We start from the raw sequence: 12,651 nt of genomic DNA, 5'->3' as shown, positions 1-12,651 counted from the left end.
ACAGCCTAACACCATTTTGGATGGGTGGGGTCAGGCACTCAGTATGTTCATGATCACCTAGCCAGAATCTGTAATATTAGTAAAAAGAAATCATTCTTGGATGGAAGAAAATTATTCTCTTTGGGAAGAGAGAAACAGTAACACTAAGCAGGATGGTGAGTCTTCATTACACAGCTCTTTAAAATTCTAAGCACCGTTATTTGTGTTGTATAACACTTAGAGAATGATAGAATGAGGACACATTATTAGGAATATAATCATATAAACAATCAGATACCTTCTCCTTACTCATCAACTGTTGTCAAGTACCTGCCGTGGGTCCCCTCCTAACCTAACCCCGATTCTGTGTCCCTGTGTGTCCAGACTTGGACGGAAGTTTTAAATTCTAAGAGGCTGTCCTGAACATCCGGGCTTCGGGATGATCAGGCCAGCGCTCCCTGCGAAAAGAGGAAGTGGCCCTGGCGTTTTGTTCAGCTCTCAGGTCTACGTGGTGCTCTGCCTCACACTGCTTAGGAAAAGCTGCGAGAGAGAGATCGGAGCCCCCCTAGGGCTCCTCAGTGTGATTCCCTCCTCATGATCCTTTTCCAATCAGAAGGGAGTAATTTCCCTCCACCTCATTATTTTCCTGCCTAGCTTTCCACCCTTTGAAGCTGAGTCTTTCCTCCATTAACAACCAACCAGGAAAGTGTACTCACTAGTACTTCGTACTAATCTTGTAGTTTTATAGCTTGACCTCTGACCAACCTTTTGACATAAGTGGTTTCTTAAAGGGGCACTGCCTTCTTTTTCTAAACTTATTAAAAGACATTAAAAGGGATTCTACTTTTTGGGGGGGTCCTCTGGAGAAAATCATACACACAAAATACTGTTGTCTTTTATTCAGGTGGTGGTGTGCCTTTTTGCCTGTCTCTGTGTCAGGTTCCACGTGGTGGCCTGGTTGCTCAGTATTCAGAAACCAGGCAAGAAATTAGCATTTTAAACTGATATTATTCTCTCAAAAAAACAAACTCAATCCAAAAATGGGTGGAAGACCTAAATAGACATTTCTCCAAAGAAGACATACAGATGGCCAAAAAACACATGAAAAGATGCTCAACATCACCAATTATTAGAGAAATGCAAATCAAAACCACAATGAGGCATCACCTCACACCAGTCAGAATGGCCATCATCAAAAAATCTAGAAACAATAAATGCTGGAGAGGGTGTGGAGAAAAGGGAACCCTCCTGCACTGTTAGTGGGAATGTAAATTGATACAGCCACTATGGAGAACAGTATGGAGGTTCCTTAAAAAACTAAAACTAGAACTACCATATGACCCAGCAATCCCACTACTGGGCATATACCCTGAGAAAACCATAATTCATAAAGATACATGTACCACGATGTTCATTGCAGCACTATTTACAATAGCCAGGACATGGAAACAACCTAAATGTCCATCGATATATGAATGGATAAAGAAGATGTGGCACATATATACAATGGAATATTACTCAGCCATAAAAAGGAATGAAAATGAGTTATTTGTAGTGAGGTGGATGGACCTAGAGTCTGTCATACAGAGTGAGGTAAGTCAGAAAGAGAGAAACAAATACCATATGCTAACGCATATGTATGGAATCTAGAAAAATGGTACTGATGAACTTGGCAGTAGGTCAGGAATAAAGATGCAGATGTTGAGAATGGACTTGAGGACATGGCGGGGAGGGGAAGGCTGGGATGTACTGAGAGAGTAGCACTGACATATATAAACTACCAAATGTAAAATAGATGCTAGTGAGAAACAGGCGCATAGCACAGGGAGATCAGCTCGGTGCTTTGTGATAACCTAGAGGTGTGGGATAGGGAGGGTGGGAGGGAGGATCAAGAGGGAGGGGATATGGGGATATATGTATGCATACAGCTGATTCACTTTGTTGTACAGCAGAAATGAATACAACATTGTAAAGCAATTATACTCCAATAAAGATGTATAAAAATAAATAAAGGGAATTAAACATTTAAAAAACGGATACTATTCTCATCTTTTAGGACAGCATTAGCACTTGGTAAACACATAGAGTACTTTATGCATACAATATGAATGGATTCAGTTAAACGAACATTTATTGAGCACCTGCTGTATGCAGGACACTGTTGAGTGCTGTAATGAGTGCTGTGTAGGTCAACAACATGACCAGGATTTACGATTTGATAGAGCATATGCCTTTATGTGGATATACAGTGGTTCCTCGGCATTTGCAGGTGATTGGTTCTAAGACCCCTGCAGATACCAAAATCCATGGAAGCTCAAGACCCTTACATAAAATGGTGTAGTATTTGCATACAACTTATGCACATCCTCCTGTCTACTTTATATCATTTCTAGATTATGTCTAATGCCTAATACAATGTAAATGCTATGTAAATGTGCACTGCAAGTTCAAGTTTCACGTTTTGGAAGATTCTGGAATTTTTTTTCCAAATATTTTTGACCCACCGTTGGTTGAACCCACAGATGCCAAACCCTCGGATTCGCAGGGCCACTTGAACATAGAATTCTTAAAGTTCACAAAGTGAATAAATACCATATGACCAGGTGATGGAGTAAACATCTCACAAAGTCAAGAGAGAGATGGGTAACACACGTTAAGATAGGGGAAGACAAAGGGAATCCGTGATTCAGATTTTCTTTCTCATATTTTCTTTCTTCTAAGGTTTTCTTAACCGGTGTCTTTTCCCAGCTCCAATAATAAGTCTCCCAAGCCTGTCAGTGGCTCCTCAGGTCTCCTGCAAGGGCACAGCATTTTCCATGGTCTGGAGTCTGTATTCAAATTGATAGACAGATTGACAATGTTTGCAAACATCTTAAATACTTAGGCTTGCAGGGAAACATCCGAGGAAATAGAGTCAATTCTTACAAGTGACAGAACACAAATAACATGGTACACTCTTTGCTGGAAACACACAAGTCATACTTGTCTCATCCTTAAAGCAAGATTTTGCCAGTACGTTACTAAAACAATGAAACTTAGACATTACCAGGACTTTCTGAGCAATACTATGGAAGGACTGTTGAACTGGTTTTTGAAAGACTTGGGTCTAATTTAAACTCTGCTCCTTGCTAACAGCGTGAGTTTTGGTGAGTCACCTACTTCTCTGCTTTTCCATATCCAAGACTAGTAATTACATTTATTTACTGCAACATGTCAAAAAGTTTGTTGTGATCATCCATGTAAAATAATGCTGAAGGGTATCATTCAGAAGGAAAGCATCACCGTTAGAACCAGCTTTGAAATAAACTCTTGGGTATAGTTTGGTTCCTGTTTCCCTAGTCGTTAACAGCTATCAATGTTGTGTTTCTAATTTTCTTCACTGATCTTTATAGAATGTTTCTTTTCTAATTTGTCCACTTTTTCTGGCTTAGGATCAAAACCCGTAAGTCTTTTACAAAGATGTGCACCTTTGCATCAGTTTGAGAATAGAAACCCTTTGGGGTCGTTTCCCTCGTGTAACCTTGCTCCCCTTTCTTGTGAGAGCATCGTTGTTCGGTGTGAATCAGAGCCAATGCATATTGCCTTTTTGTATTCTCAGCTCCTGTCTTCCTCCCCCCTCTATCACCCACCCCTCCTGTAAATAACAGAAGCAAAAATGTGCAATTACCAAATATAAAGTTGAGAAATCTCTGTCACTGATTTTTTTTTTCTGAATCATAGGTTTCTCTTGTCAGTTTAACTTTTGAAAGTGGCAGTAAAAAGAATTTGGCAAGACTTACAGAATGAAATGGAGTGACTAAAGCAGAGGCTATATCACGATGGATGAAGAGATCCTTTCCAGGACAAATTCTGGAAGAAAAGTGGTTGATCTGTCTGATCTGACAACCAGGCTTCATGGTGGGAATGACTAAGGAAGAAAAGCAGTTGCCCACACAAAATACCCTGAGGGGCTCTGTGGAGACACAAGTTCCCAAGAAAACGAAACACTAAAGGAAAATACAGGTGAGAGACATATTCCCTACTCTTTAGGCTGGTTGCTCTCTTTTAGGCCTGAGTCATGAAGTACAATTAAAATATTTGTTTCTCATCGAGCATGATGCAAGTTGTGTATCTCATTCATTAGGGAACTTGAACTCCTTTTAATGGAGGCATGAAATCTAGCTGTGAAACCCAGATGACCTGTCATTCTGGTGGGATCATGAAGATGAAAGTTTAAACTCTGAACAACTCTTTTATCTCAGCGTTCTTAAATCAGCTAGGGGTGTGTGTGTGTGTGTGTGTGTGTGTGTGTGTGTGTGTGTGTGTGTGTGTGTATTCCTTGTCCTTCATCTTCTAAGGAAAAACAGTAAAAAGAAAAAGGAAGTGGGGAACCAGGAAAAATAGATGAGCCTTGGCTAGCATTGGAGACTGGGTGCTTTTGGTTTTTCTCCATCACTAAATCTCTATGTAATAATAAGCCTATATATTTTAAAACATATTTGTTTAATACGGTAAAAATAAGAAATAAACCAAACCTCTAATTACATAGTTTGAAAGTCAAAGCTTCACACTGGTTAGGTCAAGCGCCCTCCGACTAGACATGCTGGGCTATTCTGTAAATGATTCAATGGAGTGACCAGAAACCTAAAATTGAAGCCATATGGAAACTTACTGTGCACATTAAATTGTGTGTAGCAGTGTTAACAACATCTTGATTTGTGGCTGCAAGTAATAAATGAATTATATTAATTTTGTAGCTGCAAGCTAATTTCTCCGGAATTACTTTTTAATAACCAAGCATCATGTTCGCTGGTAAGATTTAAATACATCTAGGAACAAATGTGTAGACTTTTAACTAATGCTAGATTATCATTTTGAAAGCTTAAGAGTTAATTTTCTATTTCCCCTAACACCAAATTTTTAGAGAGAAAATGATTTTGCTCCAGCTGGACACCTGGGTTGATAAACAATGGCTGTATTACTACTCAGTAACAGGTACCTTCCTGGTACAGCCAGGTGGGAACTGAATTGTTGCAAATATTTTTTCCCCTATTTTATAGGTGATTTGTCTTTATCATATAGCTTATCATTTTTCTCTCCCCTGCTGGATTGAAACTAATCATGCTTTCATGTCAGTGCACAGCTTTGAAGATTATGGTTGGTTGTCTTAAATGTCTTAGTTTGGTGGTGGAGAGTGTGGGTTCCCTTGGATTGAATTTTCATCCCAGCGCTTCTTAACTGTGTGACCCGGGGCTAGTTTTTGTGCCTCAGTTTCCTGAGGGGGCTAATAATGGGATATGCCCCCCAGGTCGTTGGGAGGATTAAATGAGAAAGTACACGTGAAGTGTGTAGGTTGAGACCTGCCTCGAAGAAGCCTCATTAAATTGAGCTGCTGTAATTCTCTGGGAGAGAACGAGGTTCATGCAGAGATTGTGAGGCTGCAGGTCAGGCAGATCTGGCTGAATTCCAGGTCCACCATTTATCACTTGGACAAGTTGCTTCACTGCTCTAAACCTCAATCTTTGTCTGAAAAATGAAATTCTCATACCAGACTCATCTCCCTGCACTGTTGGGAGGAGTATATAAGATGAAACAACGTAAAGAAGGATAACATGGTCATGGTCATGTAATAGTTTCAATAAATTCATTCATATTCATTTCCTTTCTCTTCCGTGGGAAGTATTCTCAGCTCTATTATTTCGGGTGGGGAACGGGATCACAGCTAAGTCAGATGGCCTATGTCTTCCCTGTGTTCTTAGGCTCCATGTCAAAGGAGACTTCTGACAATAGGGAATAGTGGTATGAAAAATCTACACTCGCAAATAATATAACAAATGTTTATATGTGAGTTTAAAAATGTATTGTCTGGGCTACAGATTTTTCTTCCTAATTATATTCGGTATCAGATAATATTAAAATTAGTTGGCCTTCCCTGAGTAACACAGACTGGCGATGAATGGAGGAGATAGAAAAGAGAAAACTAGCCGGTACTTAAAAAATATTGCTATGGGTAATCTGCATGTGAGTAATTGGAATTTTATCATCAAGGATGTTCAACCACTTCACAAATAATAATAATATTACTGGGGGGGGGGGTGTTGGTGGTGCTGGGATGAATTGGGAGATTGGGATTGACATATATACACATATGTTTAAAATAGGTAACTAATAAGAATCTGTTGTATAAAAAATAAACAAAATAAAATTCAAAAATAATAATAATACTTATTGAGTACTCACTATATGCCAGATATGCTGAGTAATTTATACACAATATCTAATTAAATCTTCTCCTAAATGCTATCAAGTAATTGCTGTGGTTCTCACTATTGCAAATAAAGATACTGATGGTTAGAGAGGTTAAAAAAAATCACTCCAGTCACTTCCTAAATTGATTGTTCAGCTTAAATGATAGAATGGTGTAGAGTGGTCAGTTTTGACCTTTTCTTGTTACCATCTGACTTCATGACACAGAACTTTACAACAAAGAACTTTAAAAAACTTTAGAGCAATATTGTTCCAATATCTTGAAATTAGGAACCATGTTTTAATTTGTCTGCATGGCCCTTAGTAATCCTGTCCAGAAATCAAAGGCCTGGCTTGGTACAGTTATGCTACATGTCCTGCAGTAATTTTGAGAGGAATCTGGGATAATAACTGCAAATCCAGAGAACTTATCCTGTGGAATATTTAACACTGGAGGGGACTGTATTTAGAGTAATATTAACTATCAGCCCTCTGGTTTTACGCTTCTTTTCTATTCACACCCCACACTCTGGGTTTGAGTCCATTCATACCTCCAAGTCTACAACTGCAGCTCAGACATGTCTCCCCAACTCCAGACTTAGAGAGCTGCCATTGAACCTTTTAAACATAACGGAACCATTTGTGTCCTCTCCACTAAAGTTTTTGATTTATTAATTTATATTTGTCTAAATATCTTTCTTCTGTCTTGGACTCCCTGTTCTTGGAGAGTAGTGTCTTTTTCATTTTTATGTCTTCACCCCTAATGTAGTTTCTGAAGAATAGCAGTTTAGTAATAGATGTTTGTTGAATGAATGGGTGCTCTTGATTATTCACGATCCAAGAGAGCAGGAACCATGCCTAGCCTGCTCACCACTGTGTCCACCCTCTTCCCAGCACCTTCTTCACATCACGTGGCTCAGGGTGGCTCTACTGAAGAGCCTCTTACCTGGGTGAAGGACCCATGGGCATCCTCACCACACCAGAATCTCCAGGAGATCAGGGAGCTTGTCTCCTCCTATGTCACTCTATCCTCACTGCCCAGCACAGTGAAGGACTCATCAGAGTAGGGACTCAATAAATAATTGTTGAATGAACAACTCCTCTCATTGAATCCTCCACTTTTCCCTCCTGTTGAGACAGAAAAGGTGAAGGCTAAGACCCATTATTTTGCGGTTTTTTTGAAGGCACAGAACAATTGCCCTAGTGTTTTATAAGGAAGGTTGGTAATATTTCCATTCCTCTTTCCATTGGCCATTGTGTCACAAACTCATTGAAATATATGTCTATAGAGCCCTGAAATACCAACTAGGAAAGTGAGGATCTGGTACATATTCCTTTTTGCCCACAATTCCAGTTCTCCAGGGGTGCTGGCCAGTCTACATTCCCGTCTAGATCCTCTTTGATGTGACATGGGACCCCCTTGCATAGTCACCCAATGACAATTTGCAAGTCTCCAGATGCAGTAGAGAATAAAATTTTAAAAATTCGTTGGGGGATATCTCTTTTATTTTCCAAGTCTGGGAGAGGGTCTTGGGGAACATGCACAAAGACCAATTTTTCCATTATGACAAGCCCACCATCCTAACTGCGAATCCATGGCACTGCTTTTAAGACACTTCCATGAGGAAATCTGTATTTAATGTTCCCAGGGTTACAGCAAGTCTGGATTCTTCCACCACAAAAGAAGAGTGACAGTCCCAGGTCAGGATCCACCAGGATGTCCCCTGTTATCTCAAGTCATGTCTTAACACAAACACACAAAAATCCTTCATGACTAATCTTACTTCCATTATATTTTGAGAAGAAATAGATACGGAATGTTCATCAAGGGGGATTTGAGAGTGGATGTATTTCAAAAGTATACCAGGAAGAATGCCAAAATAGTTGGGAATCATTGCTCTCTAATGACATATCTCAGGTCTTCTACATGTTTATCCAACTTTTTGTTGGGAGTGCTGACTACTCAAAGGCTGGAAAGAAAAACAGCCCTTGTGTCTCAGCAGATCACACACCTGTGATATTCCTGACCAAGGCTGCTGCACAAAGGCCAGTGTGACCCATGTTATACTGTACTTTCTTCTTTAACAAGAACACTAATGGCACCAGGAATTCCTCGTCTTTTCCATTGTCTGTATCCAACTCTCTTGCTGAGAGCTGACAAGATATTTCAGTTTTCCTTCCTTTGCCTTTATCTGTCACCCCAAAGATTGTGTTCATTGTTCAGTGATGTGAAATACCTCTGGCGTTGGCATTCCAGGAACGTATGTGGACCAGGTAATGAAGTAGCAAAGGATCAGTAGGCGGAGATGGAAACTGAGAACTGGAATTCCAAAAAACAATCCGTGGGTGATTCTGCTGCTGAGCAAAACCTGGGAATCCTGACCTCCAAATCTAGGACTTGGCTGGATTCTTGCAGGCAATTATGATGGGTCCTTTAAGGCTTTTTTGGTTCTTACGCGATACTCCAATATAAAGTCTCTGAACTTACTGGGGTCCTCCTCCCCTTCCTGACGTTAAAAGGATGCTGGTTCTTTACCATCTTTCCCTCAGAGTTCTCATTGCTGTATCGCCTTTTTCAAACTCTGGAGAGAAATAAGGTCCCTGATGTGGCACCTTGGCGATTCTTGTCACATTATAAAAGTCATCCCCGGAAATTGGCAGGTGAGAATACAAGGAATTCTCACCTTTCTGGTGTGATGGGGTCTGACATAAGATGTAATACAGTTCACAAGATTGGGTGCAGGCGTATACAGAGCTTGGGTTCTCCGGCTTTTTCATACATTTATTCCACCATAGATATCTTCCAGATCAGGGGCTTTCCAACATTTTTGACATTTGATGTTGTAAAATACATAGTACCGTGTGTGTCTGTGTGTGTCTGTGTGTGTGTGTGTGTGTGTAGCTGAAGCAAAGTTTCAGATGAACTAGTACTTCCTTTTACTATGTGTGAGGGACTCTATTTTTATTCTATTAAAAATATATTGATTAAGTTCGCTAGACTAAATTTGTATCACAATGTGTAACCTCGATCAAACCTGCACTTAGAAAAATATTCATACTGTTCAGATTTAGCAGGAGTTAATATGTTTATACCATGTTAGTAATAGAAATAATATCTGGTTTCATCAGCTGCTTGCTTACTTTGAATCAGGAAGTGAGCTAATCACTTTTCATAAATGATTGCATTTTATCTTCACAACCCTATGACATATGTGTTATTATTCTCACGTTAACGGTGAAAATCTGAAACTTATGCGGTTGCTCAGTGTCAGTTGTTGGATATGAAAGGTCTGTGCTGCTTTGCCTTTGAATTGAGGTTATCCTGTAATCAAACTAGAGCTTCTAGCCCTAATTACAATCAATGAATCAAGAACTTAATGAGCGCATGCCCCGTGGACACACAAAGAGGATTAAACATTGCCCCTGCTCACATAGAGTGTACAAGCTAGTCAAATCTCTACCTTAAATAACAATGTATGGCCTAAACAAGATTTTGAATATAACATAATATCTAGACAATGAAAATTTAGTTGACAATTATGTGATTGAAACAATAGGGCTGTGACTTCAGAGCAGCATGACGTCACTTTAGCCTAGAGGGACCTGGGAGGCTTCATGTAGGAGATGGCCTTAAAGGACACATGAAGTTGAAATGGTAAAGAATAGAAATGAGGACATCTCAAACAGGTGGGGCAATACAAGACACAAAGGAGGATGGACATGCAGTAAACAGGCTTAACCAGGGATGTATTTCTGTAGAGTAGAAGTTGTCTACCCTTGCTCCTCAGAAATATCTCAGGAGCTAGGGCAGGGATGGGGGTGTCTTGGTCTTGGCTCACCACACCTGTCTTTACCAAGGCCAGAAACATTTTCATGTGCACACCAGCTCCCAAGAAATCATTTGAACAAAGTGTACTGATGCTTTTTTTAAAAAGCGGGTGAGGACCATTTATATAATGAAACAGGATATCAGGTTGGAAAAGTGGACTAGACATTCCATACATAAGGCCTTGGGTGCCCAACCAAGGGGCAAAAATCTGAGAACTGGCTTTGTCCACCTATGTCCATTATCTCTGTGCCCAGGGGCAAGTGACACGACTTTGCTGATTCTGTTTCCAGTAAACTAAGAATCATGGGAATTATTACCCCTTACCTGGCACCCAGGGCCTTGTATGAGTCCTCTAGTCAACTTTTCCATGATAAGTTCCTAGGAGTAAATAAGGTGAATATGTGAAAAGTGTTTTGTAAATTCTAAAGTCCTATATGATGTCAGCAGTTGTTTTTACTGTTAATATGGAGAATTTAGACCAATGAAAAATTTTATCATTTATCAGATAGTAAATGAGAACCGTGAAAGGTGTTACTCCAAGGGATTGGTGTGTTGGAGTAGTTTGGGAAGATTAATCTGGCCTTGGGAAATTAGCTGGAAGGAGGAAGGGTGAACGGGGGTGATTAGCTTGGAGGACAGTAAATTAGTCAAGATGTGAAGGGATAAGGGGAAATCAACAGAACCTGGAGACTAACTTCAAAGGGCAATGGCCAGAAAAAGAAGGAAATATGAGAAATATATAATACCTTTTTTTTTTTTACAAAATGCTTTTCACAGTCATGCTCATTTAACCAGAGAAGGCTCAGAGAGTTTATTCACAGGAAGTTTCAGAAATGTTCTAGATAAGGCTGGAAGGAGGGGGTAGTGTTTTGGAAAGTGTTTCATTATAGACACATTGAGTTTTAGAGGACAATGGGATATCCAAGTGAAGATTTTTGGTGGGCTGAAGTGCAGATCTGGTAGTTTTCATATAGAGGGGACAGGAGGCGGAGAAATGGGCTCTACAAGACAACGAAGAGGTGCAAAGGGCTGAGGAAAGGTAAGAGAAGGGAGAGCTTGTAAAGCAGACAGAAGAATAGTTAACAAAGTGTGAGGAAATCCACGATAGCTTGGGAGGGCAGGGGCAGCCAGAGAGACAGCAAAGAGAATAGGGATTGAATAACAGTCATTAGACCTCAAGAAACCATGATACTTTGTAGGATCCTTATTTTACCAGAAACTAAGAACCTGCAAGGTCGTGTTACTTACCCAGGGGCACAAAGCTGATGGACATAACTGGACAAAGTTGGGCCCTCAGACCTAACACCCTTGGATCATCTTCCAAATCCCCTTACCGGGCACCCAGGGCCTTGTATGAGATGAGATCTCTAGTCAACTTTTCCAACCTGATATCCCAATTCTTTTTATCAGTGGTTTTTACACACTTTTTTTTCTTTTTCCTATCTATCTATCTATCTATCTATCTATCATCTATTTATTTATTTATCTCCCTCCCTCCCTCCTTCCCTCCCCTCCCTGCCACCAGCCCCGGACGTCTCCCTCCTTCCTTGCCATGTAACCCACGCCCCCAGCCAGCAGGTGGAGCCACACCTTTTCCTCCCTCTGCCCCTTCCCCTCCTGGAGGTGCCCCAGGGGCATGCGCCTGAGCCCTGGGGCCGGTGCTCGACTGCTAAGACCCAGGCTGCTTCCTGTCAGCTGGGGAAGAGGTCTTTCTTTTGAAACATCAGTGTGCTTTGTTAAAACTGTATCTCGTGAGTAAATATTAAAACATATAAAGCCTCAGATGGTAGAGGTGGGGGAAGGACTACAGCAGATTAAAGAGAGCAGATGCTAAAGAAGGTGAAACATTCCTTGTCAAGTACCTATTGAAGAACTTTGCTTAGGAAAGGAAGGGAGCAGAAGTCTAGGTGGGGCTTTAGAGTGAAGAAGGGTGTTTTGTTGTTGTTTTGGTTTGGGTCTCCAATTTGGGAAGAAAGACTTATATACATGGCTGGGTCTCTGCCAAGATTAGAGCATCATGTTATATACTTTAGTATGAGAGGGGAGGGTATAGACCCTCCCCTTCCTATGCTCCTGGTATAGCGTTACTCAAAGGAAGAACCTGAACCTTGTCCTACTTTGGGTTTCCACTGGAAGCCTGATTAATAAATAAGGTCCCGGGCTTCCCTGGTGGCGCAGTGGTTGAGAGTCCGCCTGCCGATGCAGGGGACACGGGTTCGTGCCCCGGTCCGGGAAGATCCCACATGCCGCGGAGCGGCTGGGCCCGTGAGCCATGGCCGCTGAGCCCGCGCGTCCGGAGCCTGTGCTCCGCAACGGGAGAGGCCGCAACAGTGAGAGGCCCGCGTACCGCAAAAAGTAAATAAATAAATAGGGTCCCTGTTGGAAAGGGAGGATACCCCACACATACAGAACATCTCAGATTCATCGAAGACAACTCAGTAACAGGTCCAAGGGGAGACAAGCTGCAGTAGCTTTGAGAAAACAGGAGGCCATGCTTGAACCTACCCTGACCCAGCTCCCTGGATGGCTGAGGGCCCTGGGACCAAGAGGGCTGGGTGATTAAAGCAAGAGACCTTTATCAGGAGCTCGAGCACTCTGCCCTCTCTTCAAAATACGAA

This window comes from Orcinus orca, chromosome 9, assembly GCF_937001465.1.
Source record: "Orcinus orca chromosome 9, mOrcOrc1.1, whole genome shotgun sequence".
Classification (NCBI taxonomy): Eukaryota; Metazoa; Chordata; class Mammalia; order Artiodactyla; family Delphinidae; genus Orcinus; species Orcinus orca.
Note: the sequence above shows the minus strand (reverse complement) of the source record.